The 15,898-nt window shown below is 41.5% G+C and overlaps 1 long non-coding RNA gene across 1 annotated transcript; it reads right to left on the bottom strand.

Moving 5' to 3' along the window:
- Positions 1-2,652: 2,652 nt before the first annotated feature.
- LOC145425864 (uncharacterized) lies at positions 2,653-15,529 on the bottom strand. The gene is made up of 2 exons (XR_013906624.1): positions 15,069-15,529; positions 2,653-4,246 (listed from the first exon to the last, which is right to left on the bottom strand). It is a non-coding gene; the product is annotated as an uncharacterized LOC145425864 (long non-coding RNA).
- Between the last annotated feature and the right edge of the window lie 369 nt (positions 15,530-15,898).

The raw sequence follows: 15,898 nt of genomic DNA on the forward strand, positions 1-15,898 counted from the left end.
TATTAAATAAACCTTCTAAAATTACCATCTTGGCTCCAGCACGCCCCTGCGGGCGGTTTATCCTTCAAGCTCGGGTCCTCTACCAGAGGCCTGGGAGCTTGAGGGTCCTGCGCAGTATCTTAGCTGTTCCCAGGACTGCGCTCTTCTGGACAGAGATCTCCGATGTTGTTCCTGGGATCTGCTGGAGCCACTCGCCTAGCTTGGGAGTCACCGCACCAAGTGCTCCAATTACCACGGGGACCACCGTTACCTTCACCCTCCACATCCTCTCGAGCTCTTCTCTGAGCCCTTGGTATTTCTCCAGCTTCTCGTGTTCCTTCTTCCTGATATTGCTGTCATTCGGAACCGCTACATCGATCACTACGGCCATCTTCTTCTGTTTGTCTACCACCACTATGTCCGGTTGGTTAGCCACCACCATTTTGTCCGTCTGTATCTGGAAGTCCCACAGGATCTTAGCTCGGTCATTCTCCACCACCCTTGGGGGCATCTCCCATTTTGACCTCGGGACTTCCAGGTTATACTCGGCACAGATGTTCCTGTACACTATGCTGGCCACTTGGTTATGGCGTTCCATGTATGCCTTGCCTGCTAGCATCTTGCACCCTGCTGTTATGTGCTGGATTGTCTCTGGGGCATCTTTACACAGCCTGCACCTGGGGTCTTGCCTGGTGTGATAGACCCCAGCCTCTATGGATCTTGTGCTCAGAGCTTGTTCTTGTGCTGCCATGATTAGTGCCTCTGTGCTGTCTTTCAGTCCAGCTTTGTCCAGCCACTGGTAGGATTTCTGGATATCAGCCACCTCCTCTATCTGCCGGTGGTACATACCGTGCAGGGGCCTGTCCTTCCATGATGGTTCCTCGTCTCCCTCCTCTTTCTTGGGTTTCTGCTGCCTGAGGTATTCACTGAGCACTTGGTCAGTTGGGGCCATCTTCCTAATGTATTCTTGGATGTTCGTTGTCTCATCCTGGACTGTGGTGCTGACACTCACCAGTCCCCGGCCCCCTTCCTTCCGCTTAGCGTACAGCCTCAGGGTGCTGGATTTGGGGTGAAACCCTCCATGCATGGTAAGGAGCTTTCTTGTCTTTATGTCAGTGGCTTCTATCTCCTCCTTTGGCCAGCCTATTACCCCAGCAGGGTACCTGATCACGGGCAGGGCGTACGTGTTGATGGCCCGGATCTTGTTCTTACCATTCAGCTGACTCCTCAGGACTTGCCTGACCCTCTGCAGGTACTTGGTGGTTGCAGCTTTTCTAGCGGCCTCTTCATGGTTCCCATTCGCCTGTGGGATCCCCAAGTACTTGTAACTGTCCTCTATGTCTGCAATGTTGCCTTCTGGTAGTTCAATCCCCTCAGTTCTGACTACCTTCCCTCTCTTTGTTACCATCCGACTACACTTCTCCAGTCCGAACGACATTCCAATGTCATTCCTGTATAGCCTGGTAGTGTGGATCAGTGAATCGATGTCTTGTTCACTCTTGGCATACAGCTTGATGTCATCCATGTACAGGAGGTGGCTGACAACTGCTCCGTTCTGTAGTCGGTATCCATAGCCAGTCTTGTTAATGATCTCACTGAGGGGGTTCAGGCCTATGCAGAACAGCAGTGGGGACAGAGCATCTCCTTGGTAGATCCCGCACTTGATGGTGACTTGTGCTATGGGCTTGGAGTTGGCCTCTAGTGTTGTACGCCACATCCCCATTGAGTTCCTGATGAAGGCTCTTAGGGTCCCATTGATCTTGTACAATTCTAGGCATTCCAGTATCCAGCTGTGGGGCATTGAGTCATAGGCCTTCTTGTAATCAATCCAGGCAGTGCACAGGTTGGTCAGTCTGGTCTTGCAGTCTCGGCTGATTGTTCTGTCTACCAGTAGCTGGTGTTTTGCGCCTCTGGTATTCTTGCCAATTCCTTTCTGTGTCCCGCTCATGTATTGACCCATGTGCCTGTTCATCTTAGCCGATATGATGCCTGACAGGAGCTTCCATGTGGTACTGAGGCAGGTTATTGGTCGGTAGTTGGAGGGGACCGGTCCCTTCTTGGGATCGGGACCGTCCGACCTTCGGTTAGCCATTCCGGGTGTCTCTCGTTAACTAGCAGCTGGTTCATTTGTGCTGCCAGACGCTCGTGGAGTGCAGTCAGCTTCTTTAGCCAGTAGGCGTGAACCATGTCGGGCCCTGGTGCTGTCCAACTCTTCATACTGGAGACCCTTTCTTGGACATCTGCCACTGTGATGGTTACTGGACCCTGTTCAGGGAGGTCGCTGTGGTCTGCCCTCAGATCCACTAGCCACTGAGCATTGCCGTTATGGGTTGCGTCCTTCTCCCATATTCTTCCAGTATTGCTCCGTCTCCAGCCTTGGTGGTGCTGTTCTCTTATTATTGTTCCCTTGCCACTGAGAGTACACCTTTGCTGGTTCTGTGAAGAACAGCTGGTTTATTCTCCTGCCTTCTATCTCTCTGGTGTACCTCCTCAAGCGGCTGGCCAAGGCTGTGAGTCTTTGCTTGGCAGTTTCCAAGGCCTCAGGTATGGACAGCTTGCTGTATTTCTTATGCACCTTCTTTGTCGCACCTTTCTGCAACTCCGTTAGTTGGCTAATGTTGAATTCTCCCAATTCTTTGAATCTTTGGGCTGAAGGAGGGACAATACTCGGTGTATAAATGCTCAATCAACAATCATTTATTTCCATACAATTCAACAATAAGAGCATTACAACGTCCGGACGGGAGAGATGCTACCAGAGGGTCAGGCACATGTCTCAAAATGGTGACGGGTTGCTCAGCTTTTTATAGTCTCTAGTGGCCCCCAGCTAGTCGTAAAAGCCAAAACATCACATTCTTTCTCTGTTACAGCGCCTAAGTTATGACCTCGGCAGTTGTTTCTCTGCTTTCTGTAAGGTGGGGGTGTGGAATGTGGTCTATCTATCTCCCCTGTCTTTAGACACAGAGTCTCCTGCTTACAACCTTCTCTTCATGATTCAACAATTAAGCATGTCAAGAAAACAGTGTAACACATTCCCAGCAGATCAAGGATACAGAGTGATGCACATTTATCTAATGAACTAATATGTGAATATGTTCTGTTAACTCAAAAGTATAATGAGAACTAAACTACATACAGCTCACACACTCTATATTAAAGGGTATAATGTGATCTACAGCAGTATTCTAATTCAACTACTTTGATTACATATATAAGGTAACATATAATAACAGAATAATCTAATAATTCCCTCTTTTGATCTCTGAAAGAGATCACTTACAACATGCACTCCAGGGTTGCAAGGTCCAAGTTTTCTTGATCCTGAGGCCCTCTGTCCCCCTTTAACGGGTGGACCATATGTGGGATGACCTCTGTGTTCACGCAGTTCAGATGCAAGCAAAGTTAGATTTACAACCATAACAGCAGTTACAGATGACTCTCCCATCACTCCCCAATTCTCCCACAGCTTTATTTTGGTGCTCCAGTTTTCCACTCCCATTTTAATGCCCCCTTATACCTTTCAAATGTACTGAGACTAGAACCTCTGTCTAAGGAGCTTTTAGCCTTTATTTTTATTGCTGCAGCTACCAGTGTCTTCCAGTTGGGTGATTCTCAGCTTCTTTCTTCGACCTCCGGGGTTAGACCACCCTTTAGTCATTGCACAGTTCTGGGGATTATTCTGCCCCGATTTCAAACAAAGATCTGTGTATTTTGGGTTCACCGGCGTGTCCCCCTTTTTGCCAAGAGCCTCTTGAACCTCGTTGGTCTGGTGTTCCTGGTTTTCACCAACCCCTTCATGGTTATTGCTGTGTTTGTGGGATCCATCTTCTCCAGGAGCCCAAACGTCATGACACTTGACCCCAGTTGCTGTCTCGGCAGTCCCTACATCTGTCCCTGCTGTGAAGGGTCCTCACATCTCCGGGTCCCCGTCTGGTGTCTGTTCCTTTCTCTGCAAGAGACAGAAAACCAAAACACCTCTCTCCCTAGCCTTGATAATCTAATATTGTTATCCATTGTTGTTCTAATGATTCAAATTTGGTTTAAAATATTATGTTCAGGACTTATTCTAATCATAATCTATGTGTGTGTAAAAGAAATCAAAAATTTGTGAACCCTTTCTAAGTCTAACACATTATATGCTTAAGTTTTACCATAGCTAAATTATTAAACACAGAAATAACGTCATAAGATGTTCATAAAACCATTGTTTGATGTTCGGACTCAACTCCCCCTTTTTGACACACTCCCATGTGTCAATTCATTGGAGCTAGACACTTAAAAGAGAAAGTTAGTGACATCATATCTGGTAACTGGTCCATCCAGAGCTGTAACATTTTGAAATGTACATACAACAAGCCAAACCACACCTTGGTCACACCAACCCTTTTCTGCCCTGAAGATGTCCAACACCATCTTAGTCTGGACCAGGGTTGTAGTAGTTTTGCAATTTTCATCAGTTTTAATCAGTTTTTACCAATTGTTTGCTAGTTTAGTTTAGTTTTTATTTTCTGAAAATCCTTAGTTTCAATTTAGTTTTGTTTGTGTTTTGCAAAAATTAAGTGTAACAAAATCCCAGTTCCATCATATCAGTCAAGCTCTTCTGGTTATCCTTGGGTGTTGAGACTAATAACTATTAACTGTTGCCGCACCGAGTGGTCCTAATTTTGGTTGGAGTGAATTGATAACCTTTTGAAGGCGGTTGTTTCACACCTTTATTTGGATGTCCCAGTCCTGTTGTCTCGGGATACATCACGCTGCCTTATCTGGGGTTAGCTGTTTTCTGGGGATGCGGGTTGAGTGGGTGAGCTCTTCAAGGAGGGGGAGTGTGCTCCCCCTGATGAGGTCTTCTAGGTAAGCTAGGTTAGCCTTCTTGTGTGAGCTTTTCAAGTGCACTTTAAGGTTAGTGGGACTTTTAGTTTTATAAATGTCCCTCATGTCCCCCTGATGACCCAGTATTTCATTTTTGCACACTGTAGTACACATTTTAGTTTTTGCTTGTAGCTCGCATACTCTACTTGCCACTCCTCTAATTCCTGATGTTTCTTAGAGAGGGCAACAGTACCTTTAAAATTATATCACATGTGTGGGGGTGTGGCCTTGCCAATTGTTTTGCCCACCTTTTCAAAATGGCTGGCGTGCCCACAAGCACATTTCATGGAAAAAGAAAGGTAAGCTTGATATTTACATTTAAAATGTTTTGTTAAACTCAGATTTTTATTTTATTCTTTTTGCAAGTACCCCTCCTCGGTGGCGAGAAACTGTTGGTGTGGTCAAGTGGGTGCTCTAGAAACAAACGCTCAGGACAGAACAGTTATCAGTCATGTACTTCCTACAAATTTTGCATATGTTCTATTTCATATTGATCCTCTGAGTGTAATGGTACATTTTAATTTGAATTTATCCAAACTAAACACAATATTTTCTTTATTTACTTTGCTCTTGTTCTTTTTCAGTACCACATCCTATCAAATGTCCCTGTCGATTATATTCTACATTTAATAACTTACTATTTCAAGTGAGAACCTAAATCATGTGGACCATGTGGAGCAGGGAAATTATTTTACTGCTATTGTTAAATAATTGTCATCATTACCATTGCATTAATAATATAATCTGGAGTTTATATTGCATTCAGATGTTTAAACAGTGTGTGTCTTTCAGAGAGACTAAGTTGCAGGCTGACAGGAAGTTGCAGGTTTGCAGAGTGTGCCTTTTGCAGAACTGAAACCGAAAGCAGAGTCTAAGTGCAGGTTATTTTGAGGAGCATTTGAGGACGAGACACAGACAGTGAAGAGGTGACACAAAGAGCATGTGAGGTCAACACATACACACATATTAGTTAGACTTATTTAGAGGAGAGATCAGTTATGTCTAGACAAGAAAGAGGAACAATTTACTTTGAGACAAGAACGGAAAGTACCAAGCCATGAAAATAGAAGATGATTTTCTGGGTGAAAAGTCATGATGATGTTGATCTGATCTATGTATAAAATGTACCGGTGACGCATGAAGGGGCGTCAGTAAACAAACCCTGATGCTATAAAATATCTGTTCATGCTTTGATTAAGTCGAGGACTACTGGCTGTCTGCGTACAGAGTGTCTTCCCACACGTGTGTTCATTAAAATCATTGTTTGACCAAGACCTTCTGGAACCATGGGTGGTGTGTACTCTCCTTCCTCAATTTTGAACCTTAACATTTGGGGGCTCGTCCGGTGGTTGAGGAGGGAGGATTGGAGGTTTAGATGGAGAAATTTGGTCTTAGGTGGTCTGACGGGCAGACATGAATTCCAGTGGTCGAAGTGAGTGGGCATAAGCCGGCTTATCCAAAAGGTAAGGCACTACCTGTTGAATTATTTCCAAAGTGTGCCAAATTGGACATGATAAAATTTAAGTCTACTCACTGAAATTACTGGTGGATGTCTGTTTTGATTTTGATGAAAATTTCATGAGTTGAAGCAGTTAGAGTTCTGCTAAGAAGAAATGAAAGCAGTAAAGTCTGCTAAAGCAGTTTGAGTCTGCCAGGAAAAGTTTAAATACTGGGTTGAAGTCCCAAAGAAATTGAGTTAGAGTCTCAAGTAGTTTGGTAGGGAATTGGTTATTTTGTTGGTTAGAGTCCAAATTTGGTCATAAGAGTGGACCTGAGTGGTCATTTTGTGAGTTGGAGTCTCCATTGACCACTAGGTTGCACCTGCCTCAGTTATACACTTGTTTTGGGTGTTGATTGTTGTTTCAAAGTATTATAAATTATTCTAGGACGGCAGTTCGAGTCTGCTACGAAGCGCAGTTCTCGGAGGTAATGCTCCCTCCCGGCCAAGGACGCTTGGCCCTGACCTATCGGCGAATAGGGTTAGTACGGTTGGCAACCGGGGAGAACTTGGGAACCTCCAAAATAGCTAGGAGTTAGAGTCTCCTTACCGTTTGGAACGGTATCTGCGCTTTTTTGGGCAGCAAAGGTTGGACCTTGGGTGTTGGACACTTTTAAATTGAGTTAGGGATTTTAGAAATGAGGCCAGAAACAGTTAAAGTCTTGATACTGGTTAATTGGTCGCAAAAAACTCAGGGAGTTTATCCGCTGGGCGGTTATTTTAAATTTGTCTAAAATTGTGTAGGCGCTAAAGCTGACAGATCTGACAGTGGCTTCTTTTCTCTCTATATCTCCTACCCCTTGGGTCTATTTTCAGGAAACATGGGATTTCTTTCCACTGCTACGCCGATGACTCCCAGATTTATTTCCCACTTAAAAAGATAAATGGCTTCTCAGTAGACCCGCTGCTCAGATGCCTTGATGAAATAAGGACTTGGATGGCTTTGAACTTTTTACATTTTAATGAACAGAAAACAGAAGTGATGGTTTTTGGTGGCGCTTCTGAGGCCACTATTATAGATCTTGGTTCACTGGCACAGTATGTTAAACCAGTCATCACTAATCTGGGAGTTAAAATAGAGGCAAATCTTAAACTTGAAAGCCAGGTCAGAGCTGTTGTAAGATCTAGCTTTTTTCATTTGAGGGAATTAGCCAAAATAAAGCCTATCTTATCGAAACAGCATTTTCAGACAGTAATCCATGCCTTTGTTACTTCTAGGCTGGATTATTGTAACGCACTTTATTTTGGGGTTAGTGATGCGTCCATTAGGCGCCTGCAGGTTGTGCAAAATGCTGCAGCACGTCTTTTAACTGGAACAAAAAAGTTTGAGCACATTACCCCTATTTTAATTTCACTCCACTGGCTACCTGTACATTTTAGGATTGTTTTTAAAATTCTCTTATTTGCTTTTAAATCTCTTAATGGCCTGGCCCCCCCCTACCTCTCGGAGCTACTACAACCATATACACCTGCCCGTTCCCTTAGGTCCGCCAATCAGCAACTCCTTAAGGTACCGAAAACTAAGTATAAACTTAAAGGTGATCGTGCTTTTGCTGTAGCTGCTCCAAAGTTGTGGAATGATCTGCCCTTGCATGTTAGGCAGGCCTCTTCTCTCTCTGAATTTAAAAGTCTTCTTAAAACATATTTATTCGCTGAAGCCTTTGGCATTGATTAGAGGGGTTGACTCAATTTGTTTTAACATGTTTCAATTTATTGTATCTATTTATTTTATTGTATCTCATTTTAATTTTCCTTACGTATGCTATTAACATGTACAGCACTTTGTGAAACTCTGGTTTTATGTTAAAGTGCTTTAGAAATAAAGTTGGTATGGTATGGTATGGTTGTAAATATAAGACGTCGTTGTAATATAGAATAAGAAAATTTGGTGTGAGAGATCTCTGTGTGTCGAGTCAGTAATGCACTGACTGCCTGCTGCTATTTTTAGATGTGTGTGTGTGAGTGTGAAAATGCAAGGCAAGGCAAGGCAAGGCAAGTTTATTTGTATAGCACAATTCAACAACAAGGTGATTTAAAAGTGCTTTACAGAGACATTAGAAACAAGAACAAATAAAAAGCATGATTTCAAATTGATTAAAACAAGCAAATAAACTAACTAACTAATTAACAAACAAACAATCAAAACAGTATATAAAATCAAAACAGATAAAATCAGAACATGCTTACTAATGCAAATGAGTAAGCAGTGAACTGTTTAAGCCACAGTTGGTTTTACAAATACTGCTGCAAACATTGTTGAGTGTGTGTTTAAAATGCCATTTATGTTTATTAGAGGACTATAAATAAAGTTTTGAGTTGCCGTAGGGGATGCATAGTAACTGACTGAGTTTGGATGTAGATATATAAATATATTGAGTGCACTGTATATACTTAAGACTAACACATGACTTTCAGTAGTAACTTTTCTCCAGCATTAGTTGCTGGTGTGTTTTATTTTTTCAATTTCTTGTGTGTGCGGTGAGAATTAATAGAGGTTTCAATTTTTGTTTGTTTGTTTTTTACTTGCTTTTTTTGATTATGACAAGCATGTCTAAAATACTCTTAGGAAAGTGTGTTTTGAGTTATATTCCTCAACTCTAGTCACACTTTAAGTGTGACTGCGGTGACTAGAAGGTTTTGAATGATGAATAAAGGTGTGAGAGGTATTTCTTTGGTGATGTAAAGTAGGATGTTTTAAAGTTTGAAAGTGTTTTTAATTTAAGAGATGCATGAGTGATGTTATAAGAGTTTAGTTTATTTAAAAGGTGTGTGTGAGAGGATTATGAAATCATTGTGTGAATGATGCTACATTTTAGATCAAAAGTTAGTAGAATTACAGAGGGTTTGTAGATTGTAAATACAAAATAAGTTTGATTAGCCTGGAGAAACAGCAGAGCAGCTGCGTGCTGTGTGTGTGTAACAGGAAATGGTGTGGGTGACAGGAAGTTTGCATGCCCATATAAGGTGACGAGTGAGCACCCAGAGAGAGAAATAGATGAGTTAAACTCTAGGCAGATAAAGCGAATGGAGGTTTTGAGAAAAGAAATGAAAAGGATAGTAATCGTATGCTTTAGTGTGTTAATACAGGTTCCAGATAAATGAAGGTGGACTTCTCTCAACCTGGAATTTTGAGTACGGCGCCAAAACCACTAGAGTAGCATAATTGGGAGAAAACAGGCCAGATTTTGGCTTAAAATTTTACAGCTTGACCTCGCACTTGTCCCCATCCTGAGAAGAAGCTCAAAGGACAGTTAATCTCGTGATGAAGACCGACAGAACATCGTGGACTTGAGAAGAATTAATAGCAGGCAAAAGACAGTGCAACGGAAACTACACAGACGACACCAGCAGCAGCATGAAAGGAACCACGAGGTGGAAACATGTACTGTAAATTACAGGCTGGGCAGTTGAACAGTGGGATAATGAACGGTGGTAAAGCACTGGACACTGATTGTCAGATTTGCCATGCTTGGAGTAATCTTGAAAGAGATGACTGAGAGGATCAACAGAAAAGAAGAAACCACGTGATGAAACATGCACGGTGGACAGCAGGCTGGTAAGAACAGTGTGACATGACTGTTTAAAGGCACTGAATGTGGTATTTTGCCAGGCTGGGACTTGATCCAAAAGGAAAATACTGAAGAGAAACAGAGAAGAAACAGACTGTGTTTGCTGGAATTCAAGACAACAAAAGGACACTGAGAGAAGAGGACGGTGACCAGTGAGAGGCGAAGCTGGACGACTTCGACTGTGAGAATAGAGGGTGTAATTGGACTAAAAGTGAAGCTTGAACTCATGATGGTTTAGAGATGTCCACCGTCACAAAGAAAAAGGGGTAAACAAGAATAGAAAACACACATACACAAAGTGTTACATGTGAAATTATTTCTGGAAAGGATCAGAAGTGAGATAGTTTTGAATTAAGAAATCAGAGAAAAGATGCATGAATTAAACCTGACTATAACATATAGAGGCAATGAAGAAAGCAGCTTACACTTACTGAACATTAACAAAATACATAGGAAAAGCAATGAAGACCTGCTTACACGTATATACATGACATAAGTTGGGATTTCTGACCAGAGAAAGGGAAACGGGTAGTTTAAGTACTTATGATAATAATGAAAATGTCTCAGTTGTGTTTCTTTAGGGGCTAAACAGATCTGGATCAATTTTCCACGTGCAGCGGTCGGAAGAAACCTGTAGGTTAACTTGACTGGACATGCCAAGGCAAGTTCCTGGTTGAATTGTTCACAGCGCCATGTCTCCATAAACCTGACAAGTGGGCCCTAACTTCTGGCTGAGGAGCAGGAATAAGGTGGGAACTTAAAATTTGGGTTAGCAAATTTGGGAAAGAGAACTGACGGCTTAAGTGGAGAATTGTGCAGGAGTCTGACACACTGCAAAAGCAACATATGCAAATTCACACACACAAGCAGAAAATGCATTAACCTTATGAAGACAAGACAAGCTCGTGGAGTTTAATGCATAGACACTGATTAAACCTGGCTAAGAACACAAACATATGCAATGAAGAACAGCTTGCTATTTTGTATGAATGATACAATGGTGTGAATGTTTAATAAAATGCATTTGAGTTTGTAATTGAGGAATATAAGAAGCCATATGACAAAGGGAGTGAGTTATGAAAACAAAAAGTGATTAAAGTAGTTTTAAAAGAGTGACTTAGGAGTGCTCTCTCGTACTGAGTGATCAAAACCAGTGATCACTGTAGAAAGAAATAAAATAATTTAATGAGTTGGTGATGTTTAAACATATGTTTGTGTTGTTACAGCAACTCATTGAGAGATGACTCAGTATGCAAATTAGTTGGAGTGAGTGGTGACGAAGGAACTTCCTGTGTGTGTGTGTGACTGAGGAAGTGACTTTCAGACGAGGAAGCATGGCAGACAAGAGAAGTATAGATTTGGGTAGGAAATAGTTTATAGTTTAGTGATTATACGTTGTCGTAAGGGGGTTATGTTTTATGCTGAATTGAAGTATGATACAGAGCATAAGGGGGTGATTTTTGTGTGCAAATTGTGTGGTTTTAATGAGACTTTCGGTGTATTGAGGAGGTGAAATTATGTGGTGGCAAGACTTGTGTGTTTAAGGTTGTTGTGGTGATGGGTTGATTTTGTCAGTTAGGTTTGGGTTGGTGTTTTTGTTTTTAATAGAGGGAGTTTTAGGAAACATGGACATGTCTAAAAATTGGGCCCATTATTTTGTAACAGTGCACTTAAAGAAAACCTGTCAGGTGATTTTGTTTTGTTTTTATGAGCTAACAATCAGCTCTATTTTTTCATTTCTGTTTTAAACAGGCCTGCAACAGTGAATAACGGCGCTGAAAATATAAGGGGGCTTTCCAGATTTCTATTGGCTGAGGAGAGCTACCTGTGGGGACTGATCAAGGTCGTAAGTCCCTGTAAAAAGGATTTTATGCGAGTCAATCCAGTCCAAAAGCATAAAGAAATATTTTCCTATGGAAAATAAAAATGACTGAGCTCATTTTGCTGAGGGTGGAGTATCTGATCGTGCGGGAAGCTCCACTATCAGCAAAGATATGGAGTAAATGTGTGAGTGAATGTGAGACTGGATGAAGGTGTGGATGAATAAATGTGGACAAACAATTTGCTTTTACCAGAGAAAATTTCTGTTTTGTTTTGTTGACTGGGGTTAGATTATGGGATTATAGTATATTGTTGGGAGAATGCCAAATGCTAAAGGGGAAATATTTTTTGATGTAACTCAGTTACCATTAATTGAAGAAACACATGACTGATAACTGTTCTGTTTTAAGTTTATTTTTATGACATAGATTGGATCATGAGTGGGGAAAACTGAGCATTTTAAGTTTTGTATAGTATCTTGACACATGAAATGTATCAAGATAAAGGGGGGTTTAGGGTTTAATAATTTAATTGTTTAATAATTTAGGATCATTTTAGGACCTTTTGGGTTTTTGATCATTTGGATATGGTAAAACTGAAACTGTTATTTTTAAGTTAAGGTTAAAGGATTAAAAGTGAACTTGTCACGGTTTGCGAGGCAAGCCGTGTGGAGTTGTAGAAAAGGACCCAAAAGGCGGCAGCTCTGGTGCAGGTGAATATTTATTTACAACGGTGGGCACAAAACAGCACTGGTGGAAAAACAAGAAACCGGAAACCTAAACTGGGTAAGCTAATAACACAAACCAGAAACGAGGATGCAGGGAGGTCCGGGGAAATACACAAGAGACGCAGGGAGACCGAGGGGAAACAACACAGACGAACCAGTAACTACCATAACAGAAGACACAACTTAAATACACCCAGAGAACACAGGGAGATTACACACAGGTGGGGAACACAGGTGACACTGATAAACATAACGAGACAGGGCAGGAGTTAACACAACATTACGCATAGTGACGAGAGACTGTCAAAGTAAAACAGGAAGTACACAGAGGTTCAGACAGGAGGAGAGAAAGCACGGGGAGAACACAGACATAACAGGCTGGGGGAAAACATGGAATAAACACAAAGAGAGACGAGAGCTCATAAATAGACAGAGGGGCACAAGGGGGTAAGAGTCACAAAGGGAAAAAAAACACTTAGGGAACACCACAACAGGACACCTCAGAAAACCTGGCCTAAATAAGGAGCGAAAATACAAGGAACCAAGAATACTGGGCCAACATGGCCCAGGACCATGACAGAACTGAATCCTGTTTAGAAGATACAATGCCGGTTTTTCAAAGCTGTGAATAATTCTTAGAGGGAAAACTAGTGAGGGTTGAAGGAGTAGAACAGCTTTGAGTTCTTTTTGATTTCTAGAAGTAGTGGTTATAATGTAGGCTTACACATACAGATATTACATAGGAGGTATTTTTAGGATAAAGGGGGAGCTTATAAATAGAAATGATTTTTATACATATTGCATTTTGTGCTTTTAAAGGAGTTGTGGCTCAAATTTGTCTCTGGAGGGTCACGAGCCTTTGGCTAGCGCTATGATTAGCCAATCTACTGTGAGGATAATATGAGTTCATGAAGGGTTGCACACGCTTACAGACACAGAGTTAAGAAACACACATGACAGTATTGATTCCAGGCAAAAGGCCTCAAATTCATTTAGCTTTTAACTGAACTTAAAGAAGGACCAAAGAGGAAGGAAAGCATATATTTTGGTTAAGTCTGATAAATTAGAATTAGAAGGTATTGTTACATTAAAGGGAGCAAATGAAATTAAAAGGCTATACCAAAATGGGTTATAACATAGGAAATGTGAGGTTAAAATGAAGTTAACACATAGGAGTTGTTTTTAGGCAGCATTTAGCTATGATGAAATGTATACAGGAGTAATTGCTTATATGCTTAAACTTAATTGATTAAAGTGGTTGTTTTCTTTAGGAGTAGAGGAACTTGCAGCAGCGACAATTTGTGCACAGGATGTTGATGATCAGATAAGGGAAAAATAGAGCCAGCAACCGGACGTGAAAGCAGGGCTTAAAGAGTGTAAAGGGATGAGTAACGTTGAAGAATATACATAAATATAAGTCAATAAGTTAAGAAGATAATTAGGATCAGGCTTTTGATTAAAGAGTCCCAGATAGGATAGGTTAGGGAGGTGCAGGAAAAGGTGTTTTGTTTCCTTTGCAGAAGATCTCGGCGACCACAGGAGGGACGAGGATCCTGGAGATCTCGAGGTCCGAGACCACCAGAGAGGGTCTGAGCGAGGACACAATGTATTGCGACCTCTGGTGTTCCAGAGGTCGAGAGAGGGAGTGTGGAGCAGGGAAATTATTTTACTGCTATTGTTAAATAATTGTCATCATTACCATTGCATTAATAATATAATCTGGAGTTTATATTGCATTCAGATGTTTAAACAGTGTGTGTCTTTCAGAGAGACTAAGTTGCAGGCTGACAGGAAGTTGCAGGTTTGCAGAGTGTGCCTTTTGCAGAACTGAAACCGAAAGCAGAGTCTAAGTGCAGGTTATTTTGAGGAGCATTTGAGGACGAGACACAGACAGTGAAGAGGTGACACAAAGAGCATGTGAGGTCAACACATACACACATATTAGTTAGACTTATTTAGAGGAGAGATCAGTTATGTCTAGACAAGAAAGAGGAACAATTTACTTTGAGACAAGAACGGAAAGTACCAAGCCATGAAAATAGAAGATGATTTTCTGGGTGAAAAGTCATGATGATGTTGATCTGATCTATGTATAAAATGTACCGGTGACGCATGAAGGGGCGTCAGTAAACAAACCCTGATGCTATAAAATATCTGTTCATGCTTTGATTAAGTCGAGGACTACTGGCTGTCTGCGTACAGAGTGTCTTCCCACACGTGTGTTCATTAAAATCATTGTTTGACCAAGACCTTCTGGAACCATGGGTGGTGTGTACTCTCCTTCCTCAATTTTGAACCTTAACAACCAATGTTTATTATTGCATATCTCTATTCTGAATGTGGCCAGTCATTCATAGGTATTGTTCAATTTTGGCGATTTTCCTCTATAAAATTTAATTGACTTTTTACAGTGGCCTGCTGTGGTTAATAGTAACATATTCCAGTCATGAGTGGTATCAAAAGTCTTCTCCACTGTAGCATTTGGCATTCCCAATAATATAACATGATACCTTAATCAAAACACAGTTAATATAGCACAGTTTTCTTGATGCAAACATCAGTAACTCAAAATCAGCAACCACAGTGTTAAGTCTGCAGTTCATACTTATGTGAAGCTAGAGTCTCCTCCTCCAGTCTCTCTTATCCTCCTGCTCCTGAAAAAACAAAACAAAACAAAGCGAAGCATCCACCCTTCTCTTGTCGGCTGGGTGAATTGTTTATTGGCATTTACTAATCCTACAGTGGGTGCAGTCATTGTCTCAGTATCAAGTCAGTCAAAACTTTTAGTCGTCAGTCCATCACAGTCCATTCGCATGCATACCTCCATACACATTCATACCAGATGTTGCTGATAATGGAGTCTCCCGCGCAACCTATTCGAGCCTCCATCACCAGCAAGATGACGTCATCATTTTAAAGGAAAACAATTCCTTGTTGTTTTTTGGGCCGGATTGACTCGGTGCAATCCTTTTAGACTCAGAACTTCTCAGTGTTCCCTATAAGTGAATTTCTCCCAAGCCAATTACAATCATGGAGAAGCACACTTTGCAACTGTTTTTGTAAGAATATTTTATAGCGCTTTAAATTTCAATCTTTCAGGCCTTGTTTAAAGAGCTGATTGTTAAATCATGAACTCACAAAATATCAACATATCACCACCGGTGGATCACACCTCTCAGATGTTTTTTCTCCAGTGCACTGTAACAAAAACGAAAACAGACATAACCAACAAAATACTACTAAAATAACACAAACTAGGGCCCGTTGCAGACATGTCCAAGCATAAAACTATCCCTCTCTCGCTTACGAGAAAGAACACAAGCCAAAGCTCACTGATAAAATCAAGCTAGCGCTAAACAAAACCAAACAATCAACCAGAAATTCACAGGAACATTTTGCTTCCTGCCGGGACAATATTGTGTGGGAATGAGAACC

The sequence above is a fragment of the Astatotilapia calliptera genome, chromosome 3 (genome assembly GCF_964374335.1).
Source record: "Astatotilapia calliptera chromosome 3, fAstCal68.1, whole genome shotgun sequence".
NCBI lineage: Eukaryota > Metazoa > Chordata > Actinopteri > Cichliformes > Cichlidae > Astatotilapia > Astatotilapia calliptera.